At 37.2% G+C, this 24544-nt stretch overlaps 1 protein-coding gene across 1 annotated transcript in view; it reads right to left on the bottom strand.

Moving 5' to 3' along the window:
• Window positions 1-24167: 24167 nt before the first annotated feature.
• rasgrp2 (RAS guanyl releasing protein 2 (calcium and DAG-regulated)) overlaps window positions 24168-24544 on the bottom strand; it is a 28591-nt gene continuing 28214 nt past the window's right edge. Inside the window, exon 16 of the mRNA XM_056446291.1 lies at window positions 24168-24544. This exon is cut by the window's right edge and continues 684 nt beyond it. The gene's annotated coding sequence lies outside the window, so the exon portion shown is untranslated.

The following is a 24544-nucleotide window of genomic DNA, read 5'->3' as shown; positions in this document are numbered from 1 at the left end:
CTGAGATACAAATCTTAATATTTATCTTACATTTAGTCCAAATACCTTTGGATTATGTACACCCCCAAACAAACAAAAATCAAACAAACTGCAGGCTTTGACATTTTCTCTTTTGCTTGTGTAATTTTAAGACTTCTGTTTTTGTTTACTTTCAGATTTAAGTCGGAGAGATAACAGCTAGGTAATATTTTGAAGGCAGAAATGTTTACTTGCAGTAAAGAATGTCACAAATCACATGCATAAATGATAATGGTTGAGTATTTAAGAGTGCATTCACGTTTGCAGTTTTCTGCCTGAACCTGAAAATATATTTGAAAAAAGGCTTTTATGGCATATACAGTGCTGCATTTTGCATCTGATCTTCTAGAACATCCAAAATGTTGTGTGCATTGCTGAAAGCATTTAATGTATGTGCATGCATGTAATGCTGTTTTATTAGTTGAGAACTTATGAAGAGCATTAAAAATGAGAATCAAAAAGCCTAGGATTCCTCGGTCACACAAAAATGAAGATCTACTCCAAGGAGACGTGTTTCCCATGCTAATACTGAACTGCAAATGGCAACATAAATGAAACATCTTTAAATAAAACACATGTATGCTTGAGCATTCTTCCCTGTTTCCTGTATCCTGTTCTGGTTACATCTTTTGACATAATTCCCTGTTTTTGATTCATTTAGAAGTCTCAGCTCAGCTAGAACAGTTCCTTCGAAAATAGGTTGACACCAATGTTTTCAGTGGTCTCGGTCAACTTGTTGGTTGCCTGCCAAAGTTCAAGCTTATTCAAATAAACTTCAATAAAAGGCAGGCATACGCGTTGCAAATTCTGATGGACAGAAGATTGTATGTGCATACATACAAAGTCAGTTTCTGTAAAAATTATATGGATCCAATGATATACAAAAAAATTTTTTTACCTCACGAATTCTAAAACAATTTCATGAAACACCACACCAAAAATGCAAATGTTTATTGGTGATTTTAAATATTAGAAGGAAAAGATTTTTGTATTAAATATTTTCTATTTTTATATTCTGGGTAAGGCATAAGACAGAAAAAAATGTCCAATTAAAATGTGTTGGTCCGATAATTCTTATTATTCTGATAAGTAGCCCAAACTGCCTGTCATTAAATGCAGAACAGACAGATTCGCAGTTTGCAAGTACACACGAGAGAGAGAGAGAGAGTGAGACACCAGTAAAAACAAATGCTGAATCAAAACTTTGTAAAATCCTGAATGAATATTGGAGTTGATTTTGCACGCTAGAGGAAGGCTGAAGTATCTCTTTTAGACAGGTAATGTTATATTTTAAAACTATTTTAGTCACGCAAAGCTTATGTAGATTGTGTTTTTATAGAATGGGCTATATGCACAGAAGTGCTGTTCAGCCACTGAATCCTCTGGTGAAAGATTGATGTGACTATTTTCAATTTCATAAAGGACATTTTACACCATTAATAATGTAGATTTTTATTTAGTTTAACAACAAATAAGAAGTAAATAGCGCTATTCTACCTAGCTTGCTTTACTGAGGTGAAGCTGGTTTTATATTCACATCACATTGGTTCGTTTTTGAATGATGACAACTTGTGACGGCAGCACGGTGACGCGGTGAGTAGCACAATCGCCTCACAGCAAAAAGGTCGCTGGTTCGATTCCCGCCTGGGTCAGTTGGCATTTCTGTGTGGAGTTTGCTTGTTCTCCGTGTTTGCGTGGGTTTCATCCGGGTGCTCCGGTTTCCCCCACAAGTCCAAAAAAATGTGGTATTGGGTAAGCTAAATTGGCCATAGTGTATGTGTGTGTATGAGTGTGTATGGATGTTTCCCAGTGATGGGTTGCAGCTGGAAGGGCATCAGCTGTGTAAAAACATATGCTGGATAAGTTGGAGGTTCATTCCGCTGTGGTGACCCCAGATTAATAAAGAGACTAAGCCGAAAAGGCTCTTTTTCTTTTCGGCATAGTCCCTTTATTAATCTGGGGTCGCCACAGTGGAATAAATCGCCAACTTATTCAGTATATGTTTTACACAGCGGATGCCCTTTCAGCTGCAATCCATCACTGGGAAATGATTATTTATGTGCTGTATGCATTTATGTATAACAACTAGATTTTTTAAAGAAATGTACTAGTTTTTTTTTGTTTGTTTGTTTGTTTTTTGTGTTAAATGAAATAAAATAGATTTTTCAAATTCAACTCTTTCTCTATCTCTCTCTTATAGCAGCTTAATGTACAAGCTGTGAATGATTGCTACACATACACATTCTTTTTCAGCAGCAGGAAATGCCTTGTCACCCTCTGTGTGTGTGAATTATAAAGCCAAGTTAAACACCACAGCTAACAATGTAGCTACCTACTGTACGATATAAGTGCTATGCCTCAGCCCATAGCTGTAGCTCTTGACTGAACCATTCTAAACTATCATCTCTGATGACCTGGCAAACATGACACACCATACAGTGCTTACAGTTTGTACTTGTGATTGGTCAGCTTCAGACGGATTGACAGATTGCCTAATTTATCCACACACCTCACAAGTTCAAGCCGACAGCTCTCAGAATTTTTTGACATCTTTAAAAAAAGATCATGAGATGTGAGATGCTTGACTCGTAAATTCCTCTAATACTGTACAAACCATAACCATACAAGCATCAACAATTTCTAAGTGACATATCCCGAAATAAAATCAGGTAAACCTCGTAAGACAGCAAAATCCTTAGACTGGCCATACATTTTTTGACCAATTTTGAGGCAAATTTATGTGCCTGTTTTTTCAGTCAGGCTGAATTTTAGCTTTGTTGTGCATCACTGGTTGTATTGTCTCCATGCAGCATAAAGGGTTAACAGACAGGCAATTAACCTCTCCCAATTAACAATGGGATGATTTTCTGAAATGTCTGAAATTTTGGTTGTCAGTCATAAAGGAATCACACAGTAGAATCAGACCTAGAAACCGATTGAGCTGAACTCAGTGTTTGTGCCATCACTGAACTTTCATGAAAACCGAAACCGACACATTTACACAGAAACATTCACACTTTCAGGTTCACAGGGTTCAATTGTGAAATATATACAAAAGTCTTGTCATCGATTCCAGTCGTAAGAATGACAAATAATAACTTGACTTCTAGTTGATCATTTGGAAAAGTGGCAGAGGGTAGATTTTTCCTGTGAATCATTTGTTGAACTGCATACAACTGATCACAGTATACTGCAGAAGACCTATTGGAACCCGCATGAACCCAAGGTTCTCAAATAAATCAGTCAAGTTTGGTGAAGGAAAAATCATGGTTTGAAGTCACATTCAACATAGGGGTGTGCAAGAGATCTGCAGAGTGGATGGTAACATCAACAGCCTGAGGTATCAAGACATTTGTGCTGCCCATTACATTACAAACCACAGGAGAGGGCAAATTCTTCAACAGGATAGTGCTCCTTTTCATACTTTAGCCTCAACATCAAAGTTCCTGAAAGCAAAAAAGGTCAAGGTGTTCCAGGATTGGCCAGCCCAGTAACTATATATGAACATTGTCAAGCATGTCTAGGGTAAGACGAAGGAGGAGGCATTGAAGATGAATTCAAAGAATCTTGATGAACTCTGGAAGTCCTGCAAGAATGCTTTCTTTGCCATTACAGATGACTTCATTAAAAAGTTATGTGAGTCATTGCAGAGATGTATGGATGCAGTCCTCCAAGCTCATACGAGTCATACACAATATTAATTCTTTTCCCACTGCACCATGACTTTATATTCTATACTGTGCATTATTTCAGTTAAGTGACAAGACTTTTGTCTAGGCAAAGTCAGACCTTACTGTCCTAATTAAATAGTTAAAAATCAAGGCATGATCATATTTTATTTTGGTAAAATAAGCACAACCTAGAGGCCTTTGCCTTTTATATAAGCCATTTTGTCAGGTAGTGTGTATATATTCCATAACACAAAGAAACAATTAAAAGTGTATGATATTGTGTTCATATATTAGTGAGCTACTGATTTCACATGTATAGTGTGGGCAGTCAAGACAGATGAAATGTGAGCTTTGGATTTACATTGCATTTGTTCTTCCTCTACAGTGAGAGTTGGTACCTTGCTGAAAGTTACACAAGGTATGCCCAGCCTTAAAAGAGCAAATGTACCAGAGTTTGTTTTAATCAATCCAAACCTGCCAAATGTGAACACAAGTTTTTCTTTTACTAAAAAAAAATGAATAGCAGTGAGCCCCCCAGTTATGTCCAACAGTTTAATATAACAGTGATATTAAAATCCAATTTCAACATTCAAATGATGTTGAAATATGAATACAGCACACTAAACTGCACATTATTAATAATAACCCTGCTGAAAAATCCAGCTTAAACCAGCCTAGGCTGGTTGGCCGGGTTTTAGTTGGTTGACCAGCTTGGTTTTAGAGGGGTTTTGGCCATTTCCAGGCTGGTTTCCAGCCATTTCCAGCCTGGTCTTAGCTGGTCAGGCTGGAAAATAACAAGGTAAATCCAGCTAAAACCAGCTTGACCAGCCTGGTTTAAGCTGGACATAGTTGGTTTTGGCTGGGCTCCCAGCCTGGCTAGGTGGTCAAGCTGGTTTTAGCTGTTTTTTTCAGTAGGGAAACCATTATTAAGAAAATGCTGAATATAGTTTGAGAGCTGATCAAAATATTTGTTGCTGCTGTTTTTGAAGGTCTCAACGCCAATCATGTGTCTAATAAACATACATTTTTAAATCATACACAAGCAAGCTTAGGTCAACGTGTGTCATTGTTTAAATCGCTGTACTATTTCACTAGCTCTTCTTTTGCTGGAATTTTCTCCCACACAAAGGGGTTACGACTAGTTGAACATTTAGCATATCCCCATTACAGACCCGCCACTGATTGCACACCTGCACCGCCTCTGTCGTGCATCCCATGTGCCTGCCGGTGCCAGCAGCTCTCAGCATGTGTGTGTGTGTGTGTGTTTCCAACTAATGATCATGACTTCCACACATCCTTCCTTTCTATCAGCTCACCGCAGTTTGATACAAAATTACAGCCATCCGCTCCACCCACGACGGTTCGCAGCCATCGATTCCCGTGGGAGCAAACTCTTCAAATCTTCTTCAAATCTGTCCCTCCACATGCCCAGGTAAGATGCGTTCACCCACAGGCCAGCATGCATGAGCGGCCACACTCGCTGGCCTCGGTTACCCAATATAACCTCTTTCAGCTGAACCCTGGCCAGCCGTAACTTGATTTAATTACTATCTCATTACTCGCTGCAGCTGCACATACTCCGTCCACTCTCTGTCCTTCTACTCCAGGCTAGTGAATTCCACTCAATTGCCCCGGTTAATGGGGAGAACACAATAAAATACACTCTCTTGGAGGTAGACGTTGAGAGGGAAACCTCAGAGTCAGAAAATCGGCCCTGGCGCAGCTTGCCTCTGTTTAGGTTGTACACGATCACCAGCCATATCGATAGACCCTCTGCCATGGAGCGGTAATGCAGCCGGAATGAGTGGAGAAGTAAAATCAGCCATGCGGCCTCACGCCCACCGCTGGCGTTCGACTCCACTGTAATAGTTTCTATTTGCGGAAGAGGAAGGATATAAACAAATGCATTAGCTTCGCTTCGCCACAGGAATGGCAGGGGAAAACAAGTCAAAGTGAACAGCGGGAAAGAGAAGGAGGTGAGGCGGTGGGTGCCAGGAGTGAGGGGGAAAGCAGAAATGAAAATGTTGAGATTGGGATGTAAAACTGCAAAGTGGTGTGAACAGATAAGGGACGGCGAGAGAGAAGGAGAGAGAGGAAGATGGTGTGAGTAGATCCAATCTTCAGCCCTGTCAATCAGAGGCGCAGTGTTTACTGCCCCACACACTCCCTGCCCCTCTTACAGACATTACACATGCAGCGAAGAGCGTCTCGCGTATTGATCATGTGCCAGGACGGACCGCCGGCCTCTGCCGATTGAATATGTTGGATGACTTCCATTGTGGAGCTTCGTCTTCAAAGTGGTTGTGAAGCTCGGGATCAAACACGCAGTGTCGTAAGTGATTATAGACCATAATGATAATGACTTTGTTCTGTCCTGCATGACTGTTTGATGAAGTTTGTTCTGCTTGCGAAGTTCAAAGAGGCACGACCAACACTTCCAAGAGTGAGCGAAATAGTTCCTGTCGTGAAATTGACTATATGATAAAACCTCTTGCTAGCTCATAAACTGTGAAGTCTATAAAACAGAAATGATTCATCTGGAATATCAGCGCCTCAACACAACTGCTCAACTCCTTGCTAACAACTGCTAGGGGAATCCTATTGTTTTGGCTTGAAACTTCTAGTACGGATGTTTTAACTATGTTAAAACTTAATATTAATAGTATATGTATAACTGATATGGCCAAAACGCAGACAATAGATAGCTATACATTACAGACAACAAGGTCAAACGCTCCCCAGCCTCAAGTGTCCGTAAACTGTAAAACTGACTAAAAACAGCCTGAAAATGTAATACATGATTAGACTTGGCGGCATGGTGGCGCAGTGGATAGCGCTGCAACCTCACAGTAAGAAGATCGCTGGTTTGAGCCCCAGTTGGAATGGGTCAGTTGGCATTTCTGTGTGGAGTTTGCATGGTCTCCCTGTGTTCGTATGGGTTTTCTCCAGGTCATCCGGTTTCTCCCACAGTCCAAAGACATGCGGGTAGAGGTGAATTGAATAAGCTAAATTGGCCGTCGTGTATGAGTGGGTGTGAACGCAGGAGTGTATAGGTGTTTCCCAGTGTTGGGTTGTGGCTGGAAGGGCATCCGCTGCATAAGACACATGCTGGATAAGTTGGCGGCTCGTTCCACTGTGGCGACCCCTGATAAATAAAGGGACTATGGCGAAAAGAAAATGATTGAATGAATGATTAGACCTGTTACACTCGTGTTAGACTTTTGTTAGACTGTAAGAGACTCTTGTAGGCTCTAGCAGACTCGTGTGGACTTCTTGAAGACTTGACTGCAGAACAACCAACACGTCTTAATACAAAATTGTACATGTAAGGAGTCTCATGGTCTGGGTTCTTCAATTTACAACAACTAACATGGTCAAAACACAGACAATAGCTATATATGACAGACGACACCATAAAAACACTCCTCAGTCTCAAGGGTCCATGACTAAAAATTTACAGACTGAAAACGTAAAATACACGACATCAGAAACATGAATTTTAAAGCGTGTTACCAAAAGCAAGGATTAACCAATGGGCATTATGGGCACAGACCCAGGGGCCCGTGCACACTTGGAGCCCCTGCAAGAGGGGGAAAAAACGATTTTGGAATGTCTATTTAGGCTAAGTGCAAATAGCACACCTCGTTGGAATAAGCATCATGAACCCAGTTCAAATCTAGCATCTGATGAACAAGTTTCCCCCCCCACATATCCGATTTGGCCTACTCCTCATCAGGAGGCAGACAAGTAGGAATCATTAATAAGTGTGTGTATTATGGAGGACTCAGATTCATGGAACTGGATTGGAGCGGTGTTATATCCAAATCAAATGCATTATAAGTTTATAGAAGTTATACATTAAAAATACCCTTAAATATATATTTTTTTAATACTGCTTCAGCGAACTTGTACAAGTATATTAAAATCCATTACCTTTTACTAGTTGTATTAGTATTGTTTTAAAGTATGCTTTAAATGCTTTAAAAATAAGTTAAATCTTTGTAAACTAGAAATATATGTACTGTATATTATTTATTTTAAAAATGCGGGCAATACATTATAGATTCATTTTATTAAAAAATATTATATTATTCTTATTTTTTAATTCAACTATAGGGGTGCGGCCAGGTAGGGGACCTACAAGACATTGTGCCCAGGGGCCTCTGAATTCTTAATCCGGGCCTGACCAAAGGTTTGAATTTTTATACGAAAAAGTTTGAAATGTACTGTAATGTAATGTGTATTTATATAGGGCATTTATCATGTACGACCATACACCCAAATATATATAATTATAAAGGGGTCTCTCCACACAACCACCAGTGTGCAGCATCCACTTGGATGATACGTCGGCAGCCACAGGAGAATGGTGCAGGTGCACTCACCACACACCAGCTATAGGTGAAGTGAAGAGACAGTGATAGAGCCATTTCGGTGGATGAGGATGATTGGGAGGCTATGATGGGTAAGGGGACACCGGGGTTACACCCCTACTCTTTACGCATGCCAGAGAGTCAGGACTTTAGTTTAACATATCATCCGTAGGATGGCGTCTTCTGACAGTATGGTGTTCCCTTCACTTTTACTAGGGCATTAGGATTCATACAGACCCTATGTTGAGCGCCCCCTGCTGGCCTCACTAACATCACTTCCAACAGCAACCTAGTTTTTCCATGTGGCCTCCCATCCAGGTACTGACCAGGCTCAGCCCAGCTTAACTTGAGTGAGTAACCAGTCTTGGGCTGCAGGGTGATCTGGCTGTGGCTTGAAAGGGATCTAAAATGCTGTTTCATGTAAATAGATGGCTTGTGGGGAGTGCAATAAGAAAATTTTGTGACAAGTAGCTGTTAGACTCCAACGAGGACAAAAATACTATGCTATTATTAAGTATAAACTTTATTAACTTTAATGTCTTGTGAAATTATGCAACAGAAGTACTGCTACTTTTATTGTGCAGTTTTTTATTAGACTTTTTGTCATGTTTGAATCTTGAGAGACTTTTGTAGATTATGGTTTGTAGTATGAAAGCATAAGTATTTTTAAGAATATAATGGTTCCTTGGCATTTCTGTGTAGAGTTTGTATGTTCTTCCTGTGTTCGTGAAGGTTTCCCCCACAGTCTAAAGACATGCGATATAAGTGAACTGGATGAGCTAAATTAGCCATAGCGTACGAGTGCAGGTGTGAATGTGAGAGTGTATGGGTGTTTACCAGTACTGGGTTGTGGCTGGAAGGGCATGCGCTGCGTGAAACATATGCTAAAATAGTTGGCAGTTCATTCCGATGTGGCCACCCCTGATAAATAATGCACTAAGCTGAAGAAAAATGAATGAATGAATAAATTTTACATGTGTAAAGCACTAATAAACAGAAAATATACTAATATATGAAAATATTTTGTCATTACAATATTTAGCAGCACATCATTTATAAAAAGACATTAGAGAATAAAACATCAACATAAGAACAACCTAATTGATTTTTGAAGGATGATGCAACATTGAAGAGCCTGATAAAAATTCTGATTCCTGTGAACCACAAGAGTAAATTACCTTTTTAAACTACATTTCAAGAGTTCCCACTTAGATATGCTTGGCGTATAAAGCAGGTTTGGCATGCTGTCCCGGGAGAGAACCCTGAGCTCGGAGATATTTGAGCCCAGGGCTCCCGCCCGGTCGATAAGCATATCAGGAGATCCGAGATCAGGTAGGTCTCGAGAGCTCCCCCTTTAGAAAAGGGAGGAAAAGGAGGAGATGGGGTGGAAGGGGGGATTCTTCCAAATGAAGATAGAAACAGTAGGGAGAAAATGATCCATTTATAGTAGACTAGGATCACTCTGATTGGATTATTACTGATTACAGATGAGTGGCCAGACATGCTCAATCATATCACGTGCTCCTCTCGAAATTAGTTTATGAAACTTCACTTAAACAGAAAGCACTTGTTGCACTATTTTACCATATTTAATAAAGCCCTGATGAACAGAATTAGGGCTGCATGATACTGGAAAAATTGGATATTGTAATATTTAATTTTTCTGCGATAGATATTGCCATATGAATACAGTGTCCAAGGTAATTTGAATAGCAGTATTTAACAGTCTAACAGTATTCAGGTACAAAGAGTCCAGCAGTTGAGTTTGGTAAAGGTGACGCCCAGGTCAAGTCTCTTTATTATGGTCGAAAGATCTCAAATTCTTAGATCAAGTAAAAATATTGTTTTGTTTTCACCTTCAGAGGGAATAAGTCAAAATTAAAAGTTTTCCTTAAACCAAGCTAAGTTATCTGCAAATGGGGGGAGAAATTTATTTTGATTTTGTTTTGAAATGTAAATATTTGGACTTGAAACAAGACTAAAATTCTAAGTAAGAAAAACATTTCTTTCTGTACACATAATTAAATACAATTAACCTTAATTACACCTCTAGACACCCTCATTTTTGTGCCCAAATGTTTTAAACTCTCTTGGAATGCGCAGTCACAGGACTTGCAAACAAGACAACATTCAAAACATGTTTTAAAAAGAAAAACATACAAATAAGAAACATTCACTCTGTTATGGTTAAACTTACAGTAGCAATGACTCTACAAATCAAGTGTTGTGTAGCTCCTGGTCAACTATAATTCAGACTCAACATTGCAAATCCTCCATTGTGACTATTTCAGAAATCAGAAAAATCAGAAAGAGCTTTATTGCCAGGTATGTTCACACATACTAGGAATTTGTTTTTGTGACAGAGCTTCTACAGTGCAACAGGATAACAGAGACAGGACAAAAAACAGATAATAAATATATTTAAAAAAATAGAAGTAGTGAGTGCAAATATACAAATTGACAAGTGTATGTACAGCTATATTACTATATACAATGTTATATGAGCAGCTGTTATGTGCAAATTGGCATGTAAAGTGTGTTGTTAAATAAGTGTATGTGTATAAAAGTGTATAGCAAGTAGTGATGTGGTTCCGCAATTATTATGATCAAGTGTTCATGAGATGGATTGCCTGAGGGAAGAAACTGTTTCTGTGTCGGGCTGTTCTAGTGCGCAGTGCTCTGTAGCGTCGACCAGAGGGTAAAAGTTCAAAGAGGCAGTGTGCTGGGTGTGAGGGGTCCAGAGTGATTTTGGCAGCCCTTCTGCTCGCTCTGGACAAGTACAGTTCTTGGGGAGTAGGAAGGGTTGTACCAGTGATTCGCTCAGCAGTCCGAACTATTTGATGTAGTCTTTGTAGATCGTATATAGTAGCTGAGCTAAACCACACAGTTATTAATGTGCAGATGACTGATTCAATGATGGAGGTGTAGAACTGTTTCAGCAGCTCCTTTGGGAGGTTAAACTTCCTCAGCTGACGAAGAAAGTACAGCCTCTGTTGAGTTTTTTTCAGACTCAACATTGCAAATTCAGACTCAATTCAGACTCAACATTGCTAATCCTCCGGTGTGACTATTCCAGATGCGCATATTGCAATATTGATGCTGAAACGAAATATTGTGCAGCTCTAAACAGAATTTCCAGATATAAAAATATATTATATACAGTACAGCAACACAATCATGAATCTTAAAGCTTGCTTTCAATTGATCATACAAAAGTCCAATAAGTCAATAAGTGACATCGGACTTTCTGTGTACATTCATAGGTCACAGCTTTAATTATCCTGCAAAAGACAAATAATACACATAAAGGTCACTAGGGTGACCTTTAACACTGCTAGAAGGACATCCTACATTATATCCACCTCACTGGTTTCCTGGCAGTGTCAATAATTGTACTTCAGCATTAACTCTGTTTTCCTAAGCAAAGCGAAAGGTCTGTGTACAGAGCGGTTCAGACGAGGATAGTACAAATTACAATTGGCCCAGTAATGATGACTTCTTTTCAATGTCAGTGAAGTGACTGGCCCAGAATGGAGCATGACATAAAGCTCCGACTATCTTTTCTGACAGGCTCGTCTTCATCTCAGCAACTCTTACATTTTCATTCCCTCCTCTGACCTCAATCAAGGCCTTTCGCTTTTATCATAGCGCAATTGCCATCACAGATATCAACTCATTTGCGTTCATGAAGGTCAATGACTGAATGAACACAAAAAAGAGAGACTTATCTGGACATGGCTGATGTTACAGCAGAATCTGATGTCATTAGGAAGATTCACTCGCAAATAAGCCGCTCTCGAAGATGGCAGTGGCGAAGCAATGGAGCCGGTGAAGGACGGAACCATGCTAAAAAAACACACACACATACACATGCATGTAATACTGCACTCCTCCTGTAAATATACCCTTCCCAGAGCAACCACTAATGAATGTTAATTTCAGTCCCCTGGTGCTGATTCAATATGCTGATAAAGAGCGAGAGAGAGGAAGTGTGTGTGTGTGTGAGCGTGCGTGTGTGTGTGTGTTTGAGGCCCGTGGGGCCACCTAAGCATCTCGTGGAGCGGCGCTTTCATATTGAACATTAGTAAAATGGACCAGAACGCCTGGCTTTCTTCTCTCGTCTGTAATTAACGAGTTGATTATTAAAATGAAGCTGTAGATAGTTCCCTTAAGCATGCTTATATATGCAAACACTGAGTGAGGAGATTCATGCAGATGCTGATGCAAAGGTGAAGGGCCGCTCACAACAAGAATGATAATTATAAAGATAACGACATTTACCAGCCACTTTGTTAGGTACACCTGTTCAGCTGTTTGATAACGCAAATTCATAATCAGCCAATCAGAAGATGATAACTTTACACATCTAGGCATGCAGAATTTGAATATGCGCATATCAGAATGGAGAAATATGAAGATTTCCCTTGAAGCCCCCTTTATATTTTAATATATACAATGAGAAGTCATTTTACTATACAAACATGAGGTAACACTTTATAAATATACGCTATGAACCATCTATTAAGCATTAGCATATGGTGAATTCATTATTTAACAATTAACTCTACATTAATAGATGTTAGTAAGCTGTTTATAACTGCTGAAGTTTTAAGTCTAGAGAGAAAACAAACAATAAAGATGCTCCAAAGACAAAATGCTGTGCAGTTTTCCAACACACATACAAAATGAGCTGAAACAACACAATTCTTGAGTTGTTTTTTTTTGGAACAACTTAATTGTTCCAAACTGAGATTGTGTGTTTTTCCTGTGTTCGTGAAGGTTTCCCCCACAGTCTAAAGACATGCGGTATAAGTGAATTAGATGAACTAAATTAGCCATAGTGTATGAGTGCTGGTGTGAATGTGACAGTGTATGGGTGTTTACCAGTACTGGGTTGTGGCTGGAAGGGCATGCGCTGGGTGAAACATATGCTAAAATAGTTGGCAGTTCATTCTGATGTGTCCACCCCTGAAAAATAATGCAGTAAGCTGAAGAAAAATGAATGAATTAATGAATTTTACATGTTTAAAGCACTAATACATTTTCCAACACACATATAAAATGAGACAAACTGAAACAACACAATTCTTAAGGTTTTTTTTGGAACAACTTAATTGTTATATGTTCAATCAACCTTCGTTTGTAAGAACTAATAAGCTAAGTTAATAAGTTAATTAACAATTTAATTCCTTCATGTTGTCCCAACACAAATTGATTTTGTGGAACGCAGAATTTTTACCAACCCGGGCTCGTTCTGAAAACGTACCTCTACAGATGTTTCTGGAGACTGCGAAATACGTCCCGGCAGCACGTTTTTCTGCAGTTTTTGCGAATCCACCAGAGGTCGCTGTGGACGCTTTTTGAGATCTCAAATTCGTGCCTGCTGTTCTCGTGTAAACCCACCAGAGGCCGCTGTCGACTCACTTTTTGACAGTCTTTCTGACTGACTGAGCGAACGATCGACTGACCCATCCTCAACCTTCCCTAAACCCAACCAATTTTATCGATTGACCCCCTTTCCTAAACCCAACCAACACGTTTCAAAAGCAATCCAAAAAAATAAAAGCCCTCATCTGATTTTTTTTTTTACCACGTTTTCAGATTTTACCACATTTTCACCCTGCTATTCACTTGTTTGTTTTATTTTTTGGATTCTGTTTTTGTCTTACCTGCTTTTCATCGGACTCAATCCCCGTCTTCGTGGTCAACTCCTCTCTGCATCTCAAATCCGCCGACGTACATGGCGCACTAACGGGACAAACTGGTTGCAGCCGGAATGTCGTCCATATGGAGGTAAGTGGTCAGCTGTTAAGTGCAAAAAGGAATGGCGTCACACCGCCCTGTAACGTTCGTTTAAATAATGAAATGCAGCCATACGTACCTCTGGCTACGTAATTCGTTGTCTCCAGTAACGTCCACAGGACTATGTTTTCAGAATGAGCCTGTGTTGATTTTTACAGTGAAAGAAAAACTATCTTTGCATAATAAAGTTTATTTTCAAGTTCCAGATGGTGCCATTACAAAAATGATCCCCTTATTCCCTTCATTTGACAATTTGTTTACATATATGGTACAAGTCAATACTGGATTTTCAAAAAGATGCTTGCAGACTACATTGGATCTGACAGTAATGTCATAAAGCATGAGTAACATGGGTATAACAATACACATATTCAAATTAAACCAATCTTATCATACTGAAATCAGTATTTTTGCTCATATTTTAATTTCTTATATGCTTACGGTCATTTCCCTTCTCTATCTTTCCATATTCTGTGCTTACATTTCCAAAAGATGCGGTTCCAGTTTCATTTAAATCAAGGCATCATTCAGCATCATCATTGGTCTACTAGTCGAGGTTGACAGCTGCTCCTCTGGCCAATCAGCCAAAGGGGGAGTTGACATCAAAGGGTAAATAAATGATGACAGAATTTTCAGTTTTGAGTGAGATGCTATCTCTTTAAGTATGTAGGCTGCCCGTAGATGCTTACATCGGTGGACACACAGCTGTCAATTTGAACTTTTGTAAATGTTTTAATATGCAAACTGTTAGTTAATCCTGTCATAGGGCATTTGCTTCAGAGTATGCAATCTGCCATGCCTATTCCCATCTTGTGTTCTGATGGAGGGGGTCAAAACAGGATAAAAAACAACCCATTCTTTTTCTAAATCATGATTTTTTTAAATGTAAAAATCTTGATAACTATATAAGTGGACTTCAGAGAATGGTTCAGCATGAATGAAAAGCTAGTTAATGGTCTCTTTAAGTGGTTTTGAATGTGGCATGGCTGTCTGAGTATTGCAGAAACTGCTGATCTACTGGGAATTACAAACAACACCATCTACAGTTTACAGAAAATGGTCCGAGCAAGAGAAAACATCCAGTGAATGGCAGGTCTGTGGATTAAAAAGCCTGCACACACTGCAATTTCAGCCACGATTTGGTTGTCTGAGACAAATTTGGCTAATTCTAAAAGATTCCTGTAATCCTAGGCTAATATCTGTGATCTTTGATTGTTGCTTTGACCATTTTCCTTCTGATGGAGTTCTAGCAGTGTTAGAAGATTTCTGACCCTTTCCTGCAGTGTGATTCAGCTACGAAGATCAAACCAAGAAGAATAAGAGCACCAAGTCAGCACAACAACTTCAAACCAGCACAGGGAAATGTCAGAACAGTTATTTTTTCTGGTTTTATTATTGAGACATGCTGTGAGCAAAATGATGTTTGCCGTGAGGTATCATTTCAGAGCGCAGGATTGTAATATATGACGTCAAACTCTGGTTTTCTGGCATGTCCGAGTTTGGTGTGTCTTCATTGTTATACAGTCTGACAAATGACTTACTGTGTCACATGGGAGTCATGTTCTTGCAGTCTGACAATCTTTTAGGATTATTAAAAATTGCAGTGAGAGCCGAGTTTAAATTGAGTTTCAAAGTCAACAGTAAGGTAACATCTCAAATAACCTCAAGGTCTGCAAAAGAGCATCTCAACACAACAAACCTTGAAGCAGATGAGCTACAGCAGCAGAAGAGAAAACCAATGCAAATGCTGTCAGATCAGAGCAAGAAATTAAGCTACAGATCTCACAGGTTCATTAGAAAGGCTGCTTGTTCTGATGATTCTTCATTTCTTTCTGTAACAATGGGGTCAAAATTTGCTAACTCCAGCAGGATAATGCACCATAAGCTCAAATCATCTCGAACTGGTTTCATGAATCCTATAGTGAGTTCACAATACTCAACTCCAAAATGCCATGTTCCCTGTACATTTATTAAAACAGTATCATTTAATTATATATATATATATATATATATATATATATATATATATATATATATATATATATATATATATATATATATATATATATATATATATATATTAAAGTGGTAAGATATTATAGATCATAGTCTTATTTACAATGTTTAAAATGAATGCAATTCATAATAAAATAATATACTTAAATAATTACATTAATACAATGTTTTAAAAGTACATGTACAAATTATGATTTAATAACATTTAAAAATGAAAACACTGTACTAAAAAAACCCAAAATAATGATTTTGTACATTTACTAAATTTCTATTAACTAACAGCCTACTTTAAAAAAAAGCTCAAGTTATTTACAGCATATTGGTTTCAGACCGACTGTCAATATTTTTTATTCTTCATCAGCTGGAAAGTGATTCTCTTAGTATTGTCCCCTGTTATATTGTGGTGTTGTTATTCTTTATATTTAGAATGGTTTTCAGTGTTATATCATTGTCGTCTTTGCTGTGAATGGGCATGCACAGTAACATGGAGACTCTCAGTATCAGATGCAACTATCAGTGGCACTGGAGGGCTCTCACGAGACCCACACCATCCCTGACCTCTGCTGCGGTTTTTTCTGGCTATTCACTTTCCAAATCTTCCAGAAATAGAAGAAAATATTGATATTCAACCTTGTGTGGGGTTTTGGTATCATCTTATCCACATAGTGATAAGATGCATAAAGTCTTGACATTGAAGCATGTACATATGTACAGCACATTTATCAGTTATGTCCTCAGTTTTAACAGGCTGTGGGAACAATGCTGATGTTTGGAAGATGCCTGTACTGTATTTTTTAAGTTTAAAATAATCAAATGTTATTTTGAATTAAGTTAAGAAATATTATTTTAATGGATTCTTTGTGAATGGAATAAATGTTTCTGAATATTTTTAAATTAAAATAAAATAATAATTTTCTTATTTTTATTTACAATAAACAGTAGCGCTGAATATGACTTTTTAATTCAACATTCATTCATTCATTTTCTTTTCGACTTAGTCCCTTTATTAATCTGGGGTCGCCACAGCGGAATGAACCACCAACTTATCCAGCATATGTTCTACGCAGCCCTTCCAGCTGCAACCCATCACTGGGAAACATCCATACACGCTAATTCACACACATACAATACGGACAGTTTAGCTTACCCAATTCATCTATAGCGCATGTTTTTGGATCCTGTGGGGGAAACCGGAGCACCGGGCGAACACGGGGAGAACATGCAAACTCCACACAGAACTGACCCAGCCATGGCTCGAGCTAGCAACCCTTTTTGCTATGAGGCAATTGTGCTACCCACTGCGCCACCGTGCTGCCGATTTAGAGACAATGATGCTATTTTGTTCTAAAACATACAAAAAAATAAACACAAAACTGTGGAACTTAAATATATTTAACAAGAATTTTTTGTTGAATGTTGATCATATGTATTTTTTTATTTAATTATATATTTAATTTAATTTGTTTGCATATTTTCAGTTGCATATTGCATAGCATTGGTGCATATTTCCGTTATATATGTCTGTATGGTATAGCACTACTGGGATACATGCATAGGCTGAGTGCCAAAGTTAGAATCGCAGCATTGCTGATATACGGAGTGTCAAAAATCCTTTTGTGTAAAGAACGACTTTCTTCTGCATTTGGAACTTATTTGAATATATTAAACAATATTATTTAGTTGATGACTGATCAAATATTGCCTTTAGATATAACCTAAACAATTACATTTTAAACTACAGACATCCAGCAGACTCCTGAATAAATATTCAATAGAGGAGAGCTCTTAGTGGGAAATTAGAGACTGAACATCCACTGACGCACTGAAAGTCCCATCTCCAAAATCATCCAAACATAATTAGGTGCTATTCTTATAAAAAAAAACTACATTTTATTTGGACATAAAAGTATAAAAACTACATTATGCGGTCCAGCAGCCACATTATGTCAAATTATACACAAAAAAAAGGGTTCTTCAGTGGTTCTGCAGTGATTCTTTGTGATGATTGAGGCACTTCTACTGCGAAAAGAACCTTTAACTATGAAGGTTCTTCATAGGTTCATCACTGGTTCTTTGGGGGGATTAAGGTGACAATACAAAGAAATATATTACTATTATTTAGAGCCCCTAAGAGCAAATAACCTTTTTGATATCTATCTATCTATCTATCTATCTATCTATCTATCTATCTATCTATCTATCTATCTATCTATCTATCTATCTATCTATCTATCTATCTATCTATCTATCTATCTATCTATCTATCTATCTATCTATCTATCTATCTATCTATCTATCTATCTATCTATCTATCTATCTATCTATCTATCTATCTATCTACAGTATCTATCTATCTATCTATCATCTATCTATCTATCTATCTATCTATCTATCTATCTATCTATCTATCTATCTATCTATCTATCTATCTATCTATCTATCTATCTATCTATCTATCTATCTACAGTATCTATCTATCTATCTATCTATCTATCTATCTATCTATCTATCTATCTATCTATCTATCTATCTATCTATCTAGATAGATAGATAGATAGATAGATAGATAGATAGATAGATAGATAGATAGATAGATAGATATAGTTGAAGTCAGAATTACTAGCCCCCTTTGAATTCTTTTTAAAAATATTTCCCAAATTATGTTTAACAGAGCAAGGAAATTTTCACAATATGTCTAATAATATTTTTCCCCTACATGTATAGCACATATTTGACCCATATATGTCAGAAACATACAAGTCCACATATATGGCAGAAACAAGTATATCCCACATTTGTCAGAAACATATATGGAGCATTTATGTATAAAACACATAATGTATGTCCCAGATATGTCCCTATTTCCAAAGGTATACAGGTATCCCTATGTATATAACAAATAAATGTCCCATATATATTAGAGACATTTATGTCCACATATATTCCAGAAACAAATATGTCCCATAAAAGACAGAATCACATACTGTATGTCCCTTATATTTCAGAATCGTATATGTCCCCTACATGCATAGCACATATGTCCCATGTATGCCAAAACATATATATCCCCTACATGTATAACACATATGTGTCCTACATATGTCAGGAACATATATATCCCATATATATTTCAGAAACATATATATCCTATATATGCCAAAAACATATATGTCCCCGACATGTGTAGCACATATTTGTCCCATATATGTTAGAAACATATAAGCCCACATATTTGCCAGAAAGGTCTACAACCCTTATGGGTATAACAAATAAATGTCCTATATATTTCAGAGACATTTATGTCCACATACAGTATATGCCAGAAACAAATATGTCCATATATTTAAAACACATATATTACCCATATATGTCAGAAAAATAAACGTCCACATATAAGCCGGAAACATTTATCACCGGGAAACACCAATATGCTTTCATTCACACACATTACGGCCAATTTAGTTTACGCAATTCACCTATAGTGCATGTCTTTGGACTGTGGGGGAAACCGGAGCACCCGGAGGACATCCACGCCAACATGGGGAGAACATGCAAGCTCGGAAAATGCTCGGAAACATGCAAACACGGAAATGCCAACTGACCCAGCCGAGGTTCGAACCAGCGACCTTCTTGCTGTGAGGTGAACGTGCTACCCACTGCATCACTGTGTTGTTCTGGAAGTCCTGATGCAACCAGTGGCGTCGCCAGTAGCCATTTACTGGGGCACGTGCATGAACATGCACACCGAAAAATAGCTGCACCGGTCATGTGTTGTGAAACAGGCATAACAGTTTTTTATGTGTGTCAGCACGCACTGAGTTTTGCAGATCGACAAAACAAAGTTTAAATAACATGATGGGGATTTTATTTAGACTAAGCATGGCTTCTGATAGACTGTTGTATGAAGCAAAAAGGAGGGATGATGAGTCTGGGAGGTAAGACTTAACCTAATTCTCAGCCATGAGTCGAGTCTAAGACAACACACAACAGACAATCACATAACCCATCTTTTTTTGTTTTGTATAGAATTGTCTATAGAATTTATCTATAGAATTTAATTACATATTACATTTATAATTATCTAAATTATCTAATTATATATATATATATATATATATATATATATATATATATATATATATATATATATATATATATATATATATATAATTATTATTTATTTCTTTTTTTTTGAGGGGGAGTTGTGCCCCAGTATAGTGAGTTTAGTCCTCCGCTTGGCACTCACTGTGGGCAGAGTGATACACACGGGTAAGTTTCGATACTGTCTGAATATTTTAAGGCTGTCAGCAGATCAAATTCAAGAACTTAAAAGAACTCTTGTATAAATATATATATATATATATATATATATATGCTAAATTTCTTCTCTTATTATCAATTACAGTCATGAACACTGAAATATACATGCAGCAAAAAGCCTCTCATCCTCCCTCAAATGTTAGGGTTGCTATTTTTTCTGCGAATTTGAGTGAACCTATACGGTTTACCATAAATTAAACAGCATTTTCACAGTGTATAAAAAATACTTGACATGCCACAGACACTAATGGAGGTCTTGAGCACATAATGTGGCATAAATGGCCATGTTTTAAGCCCTGCCCACACTGTCAGCCACACTGACATGAACAATAGCAATTTCTGCACTCCAGCTGACACGGTTCACCCAAGTGTTACAAAAATCACCTTAAAAGCCCATGTTGATGTAGTGGCAAGCACAACTTAACTGGGAACGTAATTGCAGCTTTGCAGCTAAAGGTCCAACCTGCTAGATTAACCCTCTGATCGAGGCCAATTTCAGCTCATGATTCACACAGCAGGCTGTGTGCAGTAAATAGTGCTATAGGAATAAAACCTTCAAACTTTCTTCAGTTTGTCTGGAGAAGAAATCAGTCTATGATGTTGTTTCTTAAGCAGCGTCCACTGATAATCTCAAGGTCTGAGTCTTTTAAATGGGACATATAATGAAACGTTTGACTGTTTTGTAAGTAAATGCTACACTTGGGTCCCTGCTGGTGCATCAATTAACCCAGAATACGTAAAAACATGACAACCCAGGAACTTAGATTTGTTCAGATTTTGCTCTTCTTGTGATGAAGGAAGGGGACATGCCTTGTTTTCACTAAGCGGTACATTACAGTTTAGTTTAGTTGAGTTTAGCACAGTATGATTCGGTACAGGTCACCCGAATCAGGCTTGTGTTTCCATTGCCAATAGTACCCCTAGGGGCAGATCACACAGAAAACAAGGGTTAAGGGTTTTTCAACTGTAGGCGCACAGAGCACTCCGTCAATAACACAAGGTACAGCAGGCATTTAGAACGCAAGGCATTTAAGATGAATACACAGCAATCAAACCTCTCACAGCAAAATAAATAAATAAATACACCAGAAAATACACCAGAAAATACATTCCATGTCATTCTTGTTCAAAGTAGAAAGCTCCACGAGTTTTGTTTGGCCTTTGTTTGAGCATGGTTCATTGCTGTGTGCTGTCACTGTATTATTATGACCTTGTGTGTCTTCTGTGTATTTAAAAATGGTACATGTTACATGATGTTGTATGGTCCTACTGTATGTTGCACAGGACAACACCTATAAACAACATCTATAAACCAGTGGCATTCAGCAGTGAGTCTAGCTCCAACCTTTTTAGCACTGTTATGCTAGGTACCCTTATGAAGGGATCCTAAAAAAGTGGTACGGTACAGTTCACTATTTTGGTATTTCTGACAGTGAAAGTAGAAATAAAAGTGTACCATACTGTGCTGTACTTAATCTAACTGAACCGCTCAGTGGAGACAAGCCATAAGTGCATTATAATCTGCATGTTGACATCCACAGCACTATTGCTGCAGTTGAACATTTCTGTTTACTCACTATAGCACCTGAAGAAAAAAAAACACCACATATGTTCTGTTATGGTGGCTCAGTGGTTAGCACTGTCACCTCACAGCAATAAGGTTGCTGGTTTGAGTCCCAGTGTGGAGTTTACATGTTCTTCCTGTGTTTGTGTGGTGCACCGGTTTACCCCACAGTCCAAAGACATGTGATATAAGTGAATTGAATAAAAATTAAATGGCTGTAGTGTATGTGAATGAGAGAGTGTTTGGGTGTTTCCTAGAGCTGGGTTGTGGCTGGAAGGGCATCTGCCACATAATACATATGCCAGAGTAATTGGTGGTTCAATCCACTGTGGCGAGCCGTGATAAATCAGAGACTAAGCCAAAGGATAGTGAGTGAATGTTTGGTTGTTGGATGTACCAGAGAACAAAAGCATCATCCAATACATCTGAGCCATTGAGAACATTGTGGTAAGGAAATGTCCAGGCCCATGTTACTTCATATTTATTTGAATGCTTTTAATGTCCTTTTAGAACTTACTTGTTAACATGCCTGTTGTTAACATGCCTATTGTTAACATGTGGTTAGTATGGCAAACGTTTGCTCTGTATCGAGAGACTTAATTGTGGTCATTTTACCCAAAAAATGCCCACCTTCAGTGTAATTCATAAACACACAATAAATATGAACTGCTTGGTCAGACTTTTTTTTTTACATCATTGCTAAATACTATTCATAATGTAATGTTTATTTGCTAATCGAAACGTGGTAGACATTTAATTTAATCAACTTAACTCCTCAAAAATTACATAAATGTACCTACCTTATTACCTTAAAAATATTTACTATTATCTTTCAAAACATCATTCTCTGTAATATAATATATAATAATTAAATATAATCGCCTATAATATAATATAATATAATGTAATATAATATAATATAATATAATAGCCTATAATGTAATATAATATAATAGCCTATAATATAATATAATGTAATATAATATAATGTAATATAATATAATATAATAGCCTATAATATAATATAATATAAAAGCCTATAATATAATGTAATATAATATATTATAAAAGCCTATAACGTAATATAATATAATAGCCTATAATGTAATGTAATATAATATAATATAATATAATATAATATAATATAATATAATATAATATAATATAATATAATATAATAGCCTATAATGTAATATAATATAATATAATAGCCTATAATATAATATAATATAATATAATATAATATAATATAATATAATATAATACAATACTACAGGAGATGGTGTATGTTGGATATTTTGAGCTGAATCTTTACAAACACATTCTGTGAACACCGAAGATTTATTTTACATTAAATGAAACAGGGTATAATCATAGACTGTAAAATATAGGGTATAATATGCTCTCAAAAGTAGCTCTCATTTCTCACGTGATAATCATATCTCCCACAGCATAATGTTCCCATTTGATGAAAGGCCCAGTTCATTATCCATGTATCCATCTTCGCGGCAAAACATGTAAATGTGCATCAAAGAAAACAAATGATTCATTCGCATAATAATAATAATCTACATGTAAAGACAGAAAGCAAATGAGGCGCGCTGGAGTTTGTCTCGTCAGTCTGTCACTCAGGTTGGAACAACAGCGCCTTCTGTTGGCGGGAAGCGAGAGTCTGTAATGAAGAGAGATTCACTGCTGTCTGTAACCGTCATTCATTTGACCTTGTGTTCGCCTCATAATCATTCATATGAAGGGAGTCAGAGAGGTCAGTGAAATCATGCCGTTACACGAATCAGTATTAAAAGAGGATTGTCGGTTATAATGAATAGTCCCACTGTTGTCAAATATGACCTGACCATATATCAGTTGTGTTAGTATCATTGACATCCTGTTGTAATAATTATTTTTGCTTTCAAACATTTCTGTTGTTGTCTAAAAATGAAAATATAAACTTATCTGAACACACAGCAATGCTTTGGTTAATTTATGAGGGGACAAAAGGCTCTAAATTAGATTTTCAATAAAAAATTCAATTTAAATGCAGAAGAAAAATGGCCTCTTCATTTAGCCTCTTCATTACCAAGGTTATTACAAAACCATCAAACAAGTTATGAATCGAAATCTGGAACTAGTTTTCTTACTTATAAATAAACATTTCAAGCTTATTATTACAAATAAAATTAAGCTCTTCCACTTTATTTCAGCTCGTCGCATACTATATTTGAGTCTAATGTTTTTAAATAATCTAAAAAATCTCATCTAAAAACTGACCTTGATGCGTGTGCGTGTGTGTTTGTGTGTGTTCAATTCAATTCACCTTTATTTGTATAGCGCTTATACAATGTAGATTGTGTCAAAGCAGCTTCACATAAAAGGTCATAGTAAATAGGAACAGTTTAGTTCATAGGAACAGTGTAGTTCAGTGTTATGTGTGTGTGTGTGTTATAAATGACCTACGTTAGAATGTTTATAATAATTATATATTATTACAATATGACCTTTTCATGTAATTTAACAGTGGTACTATTTCGGTAACACTATTTTACAGTACCCTTTGCCTTGTTATACATTAAATAACACTTATAATAATAGCAATAAATTATGCATAATCACTTTTAATAAACCTAAAACCGCCTAACGCAAGTAAGTTACTAATATCCTCCTGTACTTACACATGCCATAACAAGGACACTGTAAAATATAGTGGAATCCATGTACAGGGTTTCTGCAGGTTTCATCAAGTCAAATTTAAGACCACGAAGACTGAAATTTCAGACTTA

The sequence above is a fragment of the Danio aesculapii genome, chromosome 21, assembly GCF_903798145.1.
Source record: "Danio aesculapii chromosome 21, fDanAes4.1, whole genome shotgun sequence".
Classification (NCBI taxonomy): Eukaryota; Metazoa; Chordata; class Actinopteri; order Cypriniformes; family Danionidae; genus Danio; species Danio aesculapii.
The sequence above is the reverse complement of the archived record's forward strand: the minus strand, read 5'-3'. Positions and strand labels throughout refer to the sequence as shown.